The sequence below is a fragment of the Pinus tabuliformis genome, chromosome 7 (genome assembly GCF_031772625.1).
Source record: "Pinus tabuliformis cultivar Carrire ecotype Pingquan chromosome 7, CPIR1, whole genome shotgun sequence".
Taxonomy (NCBI): Eukaryota; Viridiplantae; Streptophyta; class Pinopsida; order Pinales; family Pinaceae; genus Pinus; species Pinus tabuliformis.
In genome coordinates, this window is record NC_142293.1 from 1,257,644,384 (window position 1) to 1,257,656,338 (window position 11,955).

Below are 11,955 nucleotides of genomic sequence, written 5' to 3' on the forward strand. Positions count from 1 at the left end.
GACCCATCAGGGATCCTCTTGAGATGTCTAGACAAAGGAAAATATGTGGAAGTCATGCACCAATTCCATTCTAGCATCTGTGGAGGACATCATTATTGGAAAACAATAGCCCACAAGATCCTGAGAGCTGGGTATTATTGGCCTACTTTGTTCTCTAATTTGTTTTCTTTTGTGAAGTCTTGTGACAAATGTCAGAGGTTTGTAGGAATACAGTAGCTAAAATCTCTGCCCTTGAAGCCAGTACACGCCAATGGTCCCTTCCAGCAGTGGGGCTTGGACTTCATAAGTGAGATCAACCTACATTCCAGTGGCCATCACAAATGGATCTTGGAAGCCACTGATTATTTCACCAAATTAATTGAGGCTATACCAATAAAAATGCTAATCATCAAGTTATCATAAAGTTCTTGAATGAGAATATTTTCACTAGATTTGGTTGCCCAACCAAACTAGTCACTGATAATGTAGTAACTTTCAGGGCAGAAGAATTGGTGGACATGTGTGAAGCCATGTGCATTCAATTGGTGCATTCTACCTCATATTATCCTCAAGGCAACGGCCTAGCAGAATCATCTAACAAGAGTCTTGTAAGGATAATTAAAAAACTATTGGAGGACAACAAAAAGAACTAGGATTCTAAGTTGAAGTTTGCACTATGGGCTGACAGAGTTACCAACAAGAAGTCCATAGGAAATTCTCCATTTAAGCTGGTTTATGGTGCTGATGTTGTTTTTCCTATCCAGCTGATTATCCCGGTGGCCAAATTATTGCAAGAAGAACAAGATGAAGAGGACGACATGGTGAGGAGAATGAGTAACTTGGTTGAATTACAGCAGATTAGAGAACAACTGGTTGAGAAGTCAAGAATTCATCAGAAGAAGATCAAATAAACCTTTGATAGAAAGGAAAAAATGGACAATTTTTAGGTTGGTGACTAGGTTCTCAAATGGGATGCATTGAAGGAAAAGAAGGGAAACCATGGTAAATTTGATGCCTTATGGATGGGACTGCTTGTCATTGCTCAAGTTCAGATGAACAATACTTTTATTCTACACAATTTGGAGGGGGAAGGTGTTTTTGATGGCCCAGTCAATGGGCAGTTTTTGAAACTTTACTTCATATGAGGCTTTAGGGCCTTAATATTGTAATATTTTTTTTTTAGTTTTTATTTTCTATGCAAATAAACTCCATGCCCAATGGAACACTAGGAGATAAGTTTGTTTTGGTTGTTACTGGAAAGGCAGTAGTCTGTAGTTCTTGAAACCTCACAGGGAGGCTTTCATCCTCAGAAGGAGCTAGTGTTAGCCCTGAGGTGCACTGCTGCTATTTTAACAGAAATGTCCCTTGTTTTAGCTCTGATGGTACACATCCCCTCTTGTGCCACTTTGGCTATAAGCCGAACTTCAAAATTATATACCCGCGCTCATAAATAGCAGCGGGTCCACTCTTGGATCATCTCCTTTCTACTATGCTCTCCATTCTCCAATCCCTGTCGTCGATCTTCCCACTGATCTAACAGTCCACACTTCACCCGACTGATGTTATATGCTCGACCATTCACCACCGTTAGACCATTTCCACTAGATCTAACGACTATTGGGCATTTCACTCGGGAAACAAGCGAGAGGGATACCCGCCGGATAAAAGTAGTTTCCTCTCTCTCCTCCACTGCTACGTGGCGCCCGATGAATGGAATCGGGTGGGCTCCGCCCTTTACCGCTTACCGCCCGATATAAACCATTTCTGCCTACGTAAACCACTCCCGGGCGTTATCCTTCGAGCACCTCCTCTACCCGATAGCCTTTTGATCTACCGATTTGAGATATGATAGCTCAGACTTATTTCGCTCCCGCCATGACTTCAAGCCTTCGGCGATTGATCTTCTCCGCCCATTCCTCCCGATCCAATGGCCCTCATTCACCATCACCATAGTTCCCCCCTGCCGCCTGACCGACACCCCGACCATCGATCCACACCATCTAACAGCCCAAGTGCCCCCGTACCCCACTTCCCATCAGTCACCCGGGGAGGAAATTCGTTGGCTCTGATAGTGTTTTTGATAGTCGGATAGTTGAATTGAAATAACGGAATGCATGGCCAGAAGGGGGAAAAGCAACAACACGATGCATCCGAATCAACAGAAGTGATCATGGAGCATCGCTGGCATGAGCGAGCCACCTGACAGTGCGGCGAAATTACTAGAATTTGGTTACTGTGTTTGTTAGAAAAAGAGCCCTCTGAGCTCATGTTTGTCTAGTTATGGCATCAAGTAGTTAGAAGACAGAGGGGATAGATTAAGAGATCTCGAGCCTCAAAGGGTGTGAGAGCATTGTAAAAAGCCTATAAATGGCGCTACTGGCGATGGGTACGCAGCTCAGTAATAGTAAAAAACCTGCAGTAAAACCTAGGGTTTAGCCAAAACCCTTATGGAATCCTGCAGTACTCATCCTTTCTGCCTTCTTCATCCATCGGAATCTATGTGTTCTATTTGTGCCAGAAGCCCCTTGTATATTATTATAATAATATTATATTATTATAATATTATAATCAAATATTATTATTATTATATTTTATTTTTATAATAATAATTCAATATAATTGTTATTATTTTTTTTATAATTTTATATTATTATATTTTTTAAATAATATAATGATAATCTAATAATATAATATTTATACAGTAATATATATAAATAATCTGGTTGTTAAGATTTATATAGTTATTAATAATCCTAAATCTATTTGATAATATTTATATAGTTATTGAGAATCCTAAACACGGAAAATAATTAACACTATGTATACAAACCCTAAGATAAATATTAAAAATACTAAAGTCTAATAATAATAATAATAATAATAGTATGAGTTTATATTATAATAATATTAATACAATAATTATAAATATATAATTATATAAGAATATGGTTGCTATTATTTGTATAGTTATTAATTATCATAAATAATAAATAATTGGTCTTTATTGTTCCTATTATCATAATATATTATAATAATAATATTGATTATATTATTATTATAATAATAATTATATTTGTATATTATTATAATAATATAATATTATAATTGAATATTATTAATAACTATATAAATATTAATAGCATTATTTCTATATATTATTATATAAATAATATATTAATATTAGAATAATAATATAAACTCCTAATAGTATTATAATAATATTAATTATATTATTATGATAATATGGTAATTATATTTGTATATTATTATAATAATATAATATTATAATCAAATATGATTATTATTATTATATTTTATTATTATAATAATAATACAATATAATTGTTATTTTTTTTATAATTTTATATTATTAGATTATTTAAATAATATAATGATAATCCAATGTGAGCTATTCTTATTATTAATTAATATATATTAGGAGTTTATATAATTATTATAATATTAATATAATATTTATACAGTAATATATATAAATATGTGGTTGTATAGATGCTTGATATACGCCTGTCTGCGTATATCAACCATATTTGTAAATATGGTTGTGCTAGTATTTAACTATTTGAGAATATTGAAAAGAGTAATCAGTTCCATATATTTTAGTTTTTAACATGGTAGCATAGCCTAACTTGAATAGCACTCCTAAAGAGACCAACAAAAAGCCTAAAATGTTTGAAGAAGCCTGCAGCGAAGCAAGTGAAGGCCAAGAAACAGATTGTTGCCTTCTGCTGAAAGAAAGGGCTGGAAATTTAAAAATCTCTTGAAGTGGCAACTCACGCAAATAAAAGTTACGCTGCAAGCCAACTGTTTTTTTTTTTTTAAATTCAGATGATATCATCGCAAACATGCATAGGGATAAGGTGCGATGAAAATGAAAAAGTTACGAAGCTAGCCAAATCCACGATTAATTGCACCCTACTTTGTTGAAAAGTGTGATTAGAAAAGATGAATCGTATTGCTATATGTAGAAAAGTGCGATGAGAAATCAAAAGTGGAGCACAACACTCAACGCAGAAGTGCGATGAGAAGTCAAAATTGGAGCACAACACTCATAACGCTTCCAATTCATAGAGTCAAAGGTCAGCCTCTTCTAATTTAAAAGCAAAAGTAATTTTCGATCACCACACTGAAGGAGCTCGTCTTGGTGAAAAACTTGAGCGGCAGGAGGCGCCAAAAGTGAAGGCCCAAAATGCCAAGAAAAGTCAAGGAATAAAATGTCAAAGGCCTTTGTTAAGCGTGAATCCAAATTCATGAACCACATGTAGGATTCTAGATTCTTCTACACCACCATTAGTTTCTAGATCTCTAGGATTCTAGATCTTTCTACACCGCCATTAGTTTCTAGATCATTCTAGATCTCCATATGAATCACATACATGATTCTAGATCCTTCTTTTGCCTCTATAAATTTGTAATTCTCTGGCCAGGGATAGCAAGCTAGGGCCCAAGCTTGTTATGTAATGCTAAGTGATTTTTGTTCTCCAGTGATTGTTTTATCTATTCCGTTGTTTCTAACTGAGTAATCTTGTTGTTTCTCCATTTGTCTATCTCTGTGAATTATTCTTTGCTATTGCCGTCTAAGTCTCTAAGTATAAATTTGTTGTGTGAAAGTCCACTATAGGTTATTTGTATACATTTACAGGTGCAGCAGTATCTTGGGTGTCAAGGCTACAAAAAATAGTAGCCCTCTCTACAGTAGAAGCAAAGTACATAGTTGCAACAGAAGCTTGTAGAGAGATGTTATGGATGCAGCGATTCCTAGGAGAGATAGGAATAAAGTAGGACAATTATGTGTTATATTGTGATAGTCAGAGTGCGGACATGGCTGGAGATATGGACACTAGAAAGTCCACTACAGGTTATTTGTATACATTTGCAGGTGCAGCAATATCTTGGGTGTCAAGGCTACAAAGAATAGTAGCCCTCTCTACAACAAAGGCAGAGTACATAGCTGCAACAGAAGCTTGTAAAGAGATGTTGTGGATGCATCGATTCCTAGGAGAGATAAGAATAAAGCAGAACAAGTATGTTTTATATTGTGATAGTCAGAGTGCCATTCACTTGGCGAAAAACTCAGCATTTCATTCAAAAACCAAGCACATTGACTTAAGGTACCATTGAATCTGGCATGTGTTGGAGGAAGAACAATTATCCTTGGAAACAATCCATACAAATAGGAACCCTGCTAATATGCTCACTAAGATTCTACCACAAAATAAACATGAGTTATGTAGAGGCATGGTAGGACTCGGTGTGACTTGATGACTCTTATTTGGATTCAAGTGGGAGAATGTTAAGTGTGCAGCCAAATTCATGAATCACATGCAGGATTCTAGATTCTTCTACACCGCCATTAGTTTCTAGATCTCCAGGATTCAAGATCTTTCTACACTGCCGTTAGTTACTAGATCATTCCAGATCTCCATCTGAATCACATACATGATTCTAGATCCTTCTTCTACCTCTATAAATTTGTAATTTCTCTGGCCAGGGATAGCAAGCCAAGGCCCAAGCCTGTTATGTAATGCTAAGTGATTTTTGTTCTCGAGTGATTATTTTATCTATTCCACTGTTTCTGAGTGAGTAATCTTGTTGTTTCTCCATTTGTCTATCTCTGTGAATTATTCTTTTCTATTTCCGTCTAAGTCTCTGAGTATAAATCTGTTGTGTGTTATGTATGCTCTAGTCTAATAGCCTTTGTAAGGCATTTTAGTGAATCGACAAAAGACAAATGATGCCTATGAATGCCACTCTTTCTTCCTTTCAAAGTTTCATTTAAAAGAAAGGGCCTTCATCTAATTATGAAAATATCATTCCTTTCTCTTAAAAAATAGGGATTTGTATCTTTTTTACAAAAGGTCATAAGCTTAGGTGAATTCGTTTCAAAAGAGCTTATTCCATTTTAAAAGTCATGTAACTTTTGAAAAGGCTTTGTTTTTCATTTATTAAAAAACAAAAAGGCATTTGTCTTATTAAAGTGTAGTTTTCCACTTAAAAGCCTTCTTTGATAGAGTTTTAAGAAAGTTAAAGGATATTTAGGTAAATTGTAATTTTTAAAAGAAATCGTTTGTGAAAGTTTTGTGAAATTTTTGTTTTTGTAGAGAATTTGTACATCTGTGTATTTTGTGGAAGTTAAGAAGAAAAGAAAGCACCGTAGAAGAATTTTTATTTTAGGAAGCCGCTATGTTTGTAGGTCAATTTGCTTGTTGAGCCATAGTGAGTCACTGCTCAACAAATGGGAAAAATCAAGAGGCTAAGACCGTGAGAGCAACAACAAGAGCTTTTTGAAATTTATTTGAACGAGTTGGAAGTTAAAAGGAAAAAAAATGCCTTCACATTAAAATGCATAAATAAATGCGTACATGACAACATTCTTCCCCTTGTTGCGGATGCAAAGACAGCTAAGGAGGCCTGGGATACCCTTGAAAGGAGATTTGGTGTAAGGGGGAGTAATCAAGTTGAATATGCAAAGTTTGGTGAATCCCATTTAAAATTGGATGATGATTGTGAGGAAATTAGAGAGGAAGCTGAGAAAGAGCACATAGATGCTCCTAAATCCCACTATGCACAACCACAAGTGGATGAAAATAAAGTGAATCTAACAATATACTTGTTGATCACAACAAAGTTGCCATTCGGGAGCAACCATTGTTATGGTGAATCCATCAATTAAATTTGTTGATGCTAGCTTTGATGAAGAACCGTTGGCCAAAGATGAAAATTTGCAGATTATGCAACAAAAACATCATATTGACATGGTGTTATTCGGTGAGAGAATCCCACATAGGTATCAAAACCAAAACATCATATTGACATGGTGTTATTCGGTGAGAGAATCCCACATAAGTATCAAAACCAAGTGGAAGACAACCTGTTTGCAGCAACACATGTTAATAAAGAAGTGGAAGCAATAGAGGCAGAGAAGGAAGCACAGCAGGAGAAAGCTTTCATTGAAGAGCAAAAAGAACATAATCAATATGATTCTACAAATGTTTTTAAACTTACCATTGATTTCTAGTGTGTTGGTAAATAGGATGATTATGAAGAAGAATTAAAATTCCTTGAAGCATGGCTTGCAACACCATGTTTTGATAAAGTTTGCATTGAAGTTGCAGAAATAAATGTTGAAGACAACTTGGATGATGAAAACATTAATGAATTTTTTTAGGCATTGAAGTCCTCAAGAGATATTTTTTTATTATTAAATTATGTTGCAACAAAATATTGATGACGAAAAGTACACAACAAAACATGACATGTGTGGCAATAGTCCATATACAAGACGATTTTTGAAGAAGTTGAGGACATGCTTAGACAAACTCGAACAATGGAAGAGTTGAACCAACAATTGAAGAATCTGAAATTTGAAGCTTGCAACAAAAGGAAAAAATTGAAAAAATTTAGAGGATATAGGATTTGGAAGAAAAGAAAATAAAAGGAAATGTAGTTGACGTTGATTTTTGTTTATTGTAAGTCTAGTTGAGACTCAGATCAACAAGCATATTAGTTTAAATTTTTGTGGTTGTAATTAAGGGGGAGTGTTGGAGAAACTAATTCCAACCACCTGTAAGTGTCATAGCCAGTTACAATTCAATTCATTTAGTTAAGTTTCCGTTGAGCTTTACTCTAGTCATTTATTATTGATGCCTCCTATTTAATCTTATTTAACTTTTTGAGAATATTGAGAAGAGTACTTCGCTCCACAATGTTCAATCTTTAATAGTGATGTTATTCAAAAGAAATATGACAATTCTAGTTCTATAGTTCTTGTTATTTGGGATTTCCTTATGTATGTTCTTTGGTGATGGTGATGAAGTAGGGTTGTTTGTGGTATGCACTAAGTTTCCCTATAACCCTCATTAGTTACATATTGTAGGATTTGATAGTTGATAAATTTAATCACTCACCAAAGCCATCTAGATTGTAATTAACCACCACACAGCTCTTGTTTCTTTAACTTAGTGTAAACATGTGGCATCAACCTACCTTGAAGTCATGTATAAAATATCATAGCAATCCAAAAGAAATTAAATGGAAAAATCGAATACCAAAAAAACCTTGTGGGGTAGGTTTGCAAGGCTTGCAAGCAGTCCAAGTGCCTACCTACTAGGGACCTATAAAAGTGTACGAATATGCTATCATGTCATCTCCTGTAGTGCCATATTACCATGCATCCATCCATATGTGTATACATGTGTCCTCATCCTTTTAGTTACACCTCCATTGTAGGCAGAAAAGGAAGACATGAAAGGAATTATACGAAGGGGAAGGGTCAACTTGCACGGGAAAGCCATCTTACCATAACTAGTTAGAATCCCCACTTATTGATTTCTTTCCCTATCTTCTTGAAATTAAAGTGGATTTGAGGATCCACTACTTCTTTTCTTACAAGAAATTAGGTGGTGGGAAGTCTCTACCTTTTCCTTGTCATTGTTACTCATTTTCCAATTCGACTAAAGACAAGAGTAAAATTTTCTTGGCATAAGGTATTGGGTACGATATCATAGGGTTGTAGCTCATTTCAAAACATAAAGAGTGGAGTGGATCATTCTATCCACCACACATGTGAAAACATGTAGATGACATCTAGCTGAAGTAGGTATTTTGTACTCTAGGAACATGTTCATCTTTTGTTGAATTGGAGTCTTGCAACATGTTGTAGCTAATCATCCTTAACCATTAGTGATAGGGTTGTAATGCACCCCTTCACCATCCATCAACCACTAAGCTAGAAAGAGGGCAGTTACTATGTTGGCTCAATCTCCAAGGTCTAGCCATGAAGAAGGGTCTAAAATTTTGGATCATTTTCAAACTCTTCAAAACTTAAAATGGAAAAAATTGTTGTGTTTATCTCATCGAGACCTTCCAATGACATAAAATTTTCCTCGATCTGAATCCAATATAAAAATATATAGCCATTTCAAGGTTTGGCCTATTAACTTCGACCAAGTCATTCTAGCCTACCACATGGCACCTATGTGGTCCCCATGTGGTGCATATGTGGCTATCCAAGTCAGCGTCGACATGGAAGTTGTCAACTTGTTCATGGCGGTCAATACCTATAGGATCCCCATTCCCAAGCTTAATATATATTTACATATAACAAAATGGGAGGCATGCAGGCCCCTCTTTGCCGCCTTACCCCGAGAATAAAATCCCAAGGATTTTCATAGTCCCATGTGAAACCGTCAAGGAGTAACCTCTGGGGTTATGTGGAACCCCATATAGCCATGTGGCCATGTACATCAACTGAGAGCACTCATACAATCACACACATCCTAACCTCCTTCATGGAACCCTCCTCCTCCTCTTTATGTGATATCATTCAACACTATAATAAGTCAAGCGAGGACCTCAAGGCCACGTCATCTCGAGGATAAAGTCCTAGGAATTTTTTTTTTAGTCTATTTGCAAAAATATTGGGTTCCTTCGATTGAAATCATAAGGGTGACAAGGAGTATTTGATCCATGTAGATACATAATATAGTGCCATGTAGCTTCACACCTGTTGCTGACATGCAACACTGCACCTTGCCTAAACATATTGAAGGTGTTGGCTTCAACCACACAATAACAAGAATTATTCCTCATACCATTGTTAGAATGCGTAAGGTTTACATGGATCATCCACATCATGAATGCATGCATACACATAAGCATTTCCCCATTGGTTAATATATGAATTGCACGCATCTCTTGGTAGATAACTCCATTCTAATGGGCCCGCGAGAACCACAAACTCCCGAGGGTAAAATCCCAACAGGATTTGCAACAAGCACCACAATACCTCACTAGGGTAGGAGAGTTGGGGTGACGTCATGGGTTTTATTCACCAGGGTCATCCATTAGTGCAAAATCTACAGGGAAAATATATGTTTCTGAAGCCTCATTACTCTCGCCTTTAGTCATGGTAGCTGACTACATGGGCGCACAAGGCTCAAGGCCTAATTTCCTCAGGAGCTTCGTGTTTTCAACTCCCACGCACTTAACATAATCAAAGCTTTTATATTTTTATATGGAAGATCATTTTCCCAAGGCCTCTATAGCCATGACATATGTGAATATAGCCCATCTAACTATACATACTTAGCTTTGCATGGCCTCTACCCATTGTGTATCTTTTTTGATATATATATATATGACAATAGGGATATACCTATGATGATAGCAGTCATAAAAATAAGTCCTAAAAGCCAAATCTATTAGTTTCATAAAAATCATGACAGATATGTCCATTCATTTACACTTAGGCCCATTGCACTTGCATTTAATATATATTCATATGTTAAATATGAAAACTAACAACTAAAATGAAAACTCTCAAGCTTAGTTTACATATGCATTTACCATATTTATTAGAGAGTTTACAGATGCATTTTACCAAATATTTATCTATTGCTTTTCATACTCCAGTCATATAGACCAGTTTGCATGTTTAGAATGAACATAAGGATAAACCAATTCTTGAGACGATTACTCAAGGGTCAACCTTTAACTTCCACATAGGAGAAGGGAATCCCTTGTTGATAATAAAGCCATTTATCAACACATTAAACACATAATGCACTCCATATACAAGAAATAGTTAACTAAGGAATTTAAATCACAAATGCATGAAAAACTTATAAGAAAAGATACAGATCATTAAAGCATTTCAGTCAATAAACCTCACGCATTAGCATCCTACCACCGTGCAACATTCTTAAGAGCTACACATTGAATTCCACAAGAGCAATCTTTAACTTCACAGCTCTAAGCTAAAATAATTCATTTACAATAAAACAAAATGACAAAATTGAAGGGGGACTTTGATTTTCCACCCAACCTTAGACTCATTACAACCAAAATCACTTGCAGCATTAATCCCCAAGCTAGATCAATGATATAATGGAAATTTCTTTAATAATTTCTGCAATAGACCATGCTCAACTTGTAACAGCCCTCGTGAAATTTCATGTAAGAGAGGTTAATAAAGGAAAAATAAGACCATGGTTAAGGGACACTTATTCCAAGTTGAATGTTGGGCAAAGATATCCTAGTGGGTATCATTGGATGTGTGTTTTAGCTAAGGAAAATTGGTAAAGGCTAAGGCAAAGGCATTAAAAGGCAAAAAAAACATTTTTGGCACATTCATTTATGAAAATAAAGGAAATTAGGAGAAAATTAAGGTGAAAGGTCGCAGGTTGCATGTGAGGAGGAAATTGAAGGAAAATAATGGAAAATGAAGAAAATAGAGGCCTCATTAATAAAAAGGCTCATGAGGATCAGTTGGTAACCTTTTCCAGTTCAAGTTTGGACCTCTCTCATTATTTTCTCTCTCTCTCTCACTCTTGGTCACTTAGAGTTTTCATGGAGCACTCTAGCTTTGGATCAAGGAAGGAAAATCAAGCAAAGGGACAGGAAGGAAAGCAAGGATCAAGGAAAGGAAATCAGGATCAAGAAGCTTCAGCAAGAATACTTGTAGGTAACCTTTTACATGCATGATTTCCTAGCTGGTTTGGATGTGCATGGCTTTGCATGTTGGTGTATGGTTCTCTTTTTATCAGTGGCATGGTTTTGTCAGGTTATGATAGTCGTTTTCATCCTAGCCTTGTCTTTCTCTGGATGTCATGGTGTTGGGAGGTTTATCTCAGTTTTTGAGCTTTGGTTTGTTGGATGGATTTCAGAATCTGGGGTGTAGGTGGTCTCAAGGTTCATTCCCAACGGCCTAGTAATCCCTTGACCGGTTTTGGTAGGATACATGTAAAGCCTGAGGGAGAAGTCTCGGTTTAGGGCCTAGTGATCTGGGTTTGGATTGTGGTAAATACTAAGAGACTAGTCTCATTTTGGGGCATAGTTATCTGGTATTGGATTACGATAAATCCTAAGAGACTAGGAGATGAAAAATTCCTTAAGGATAGTGATGGATTCTGGTAGGATACATGTAAAGCCTAAGGGAGAAGTCTCGGTTTAGGGCCT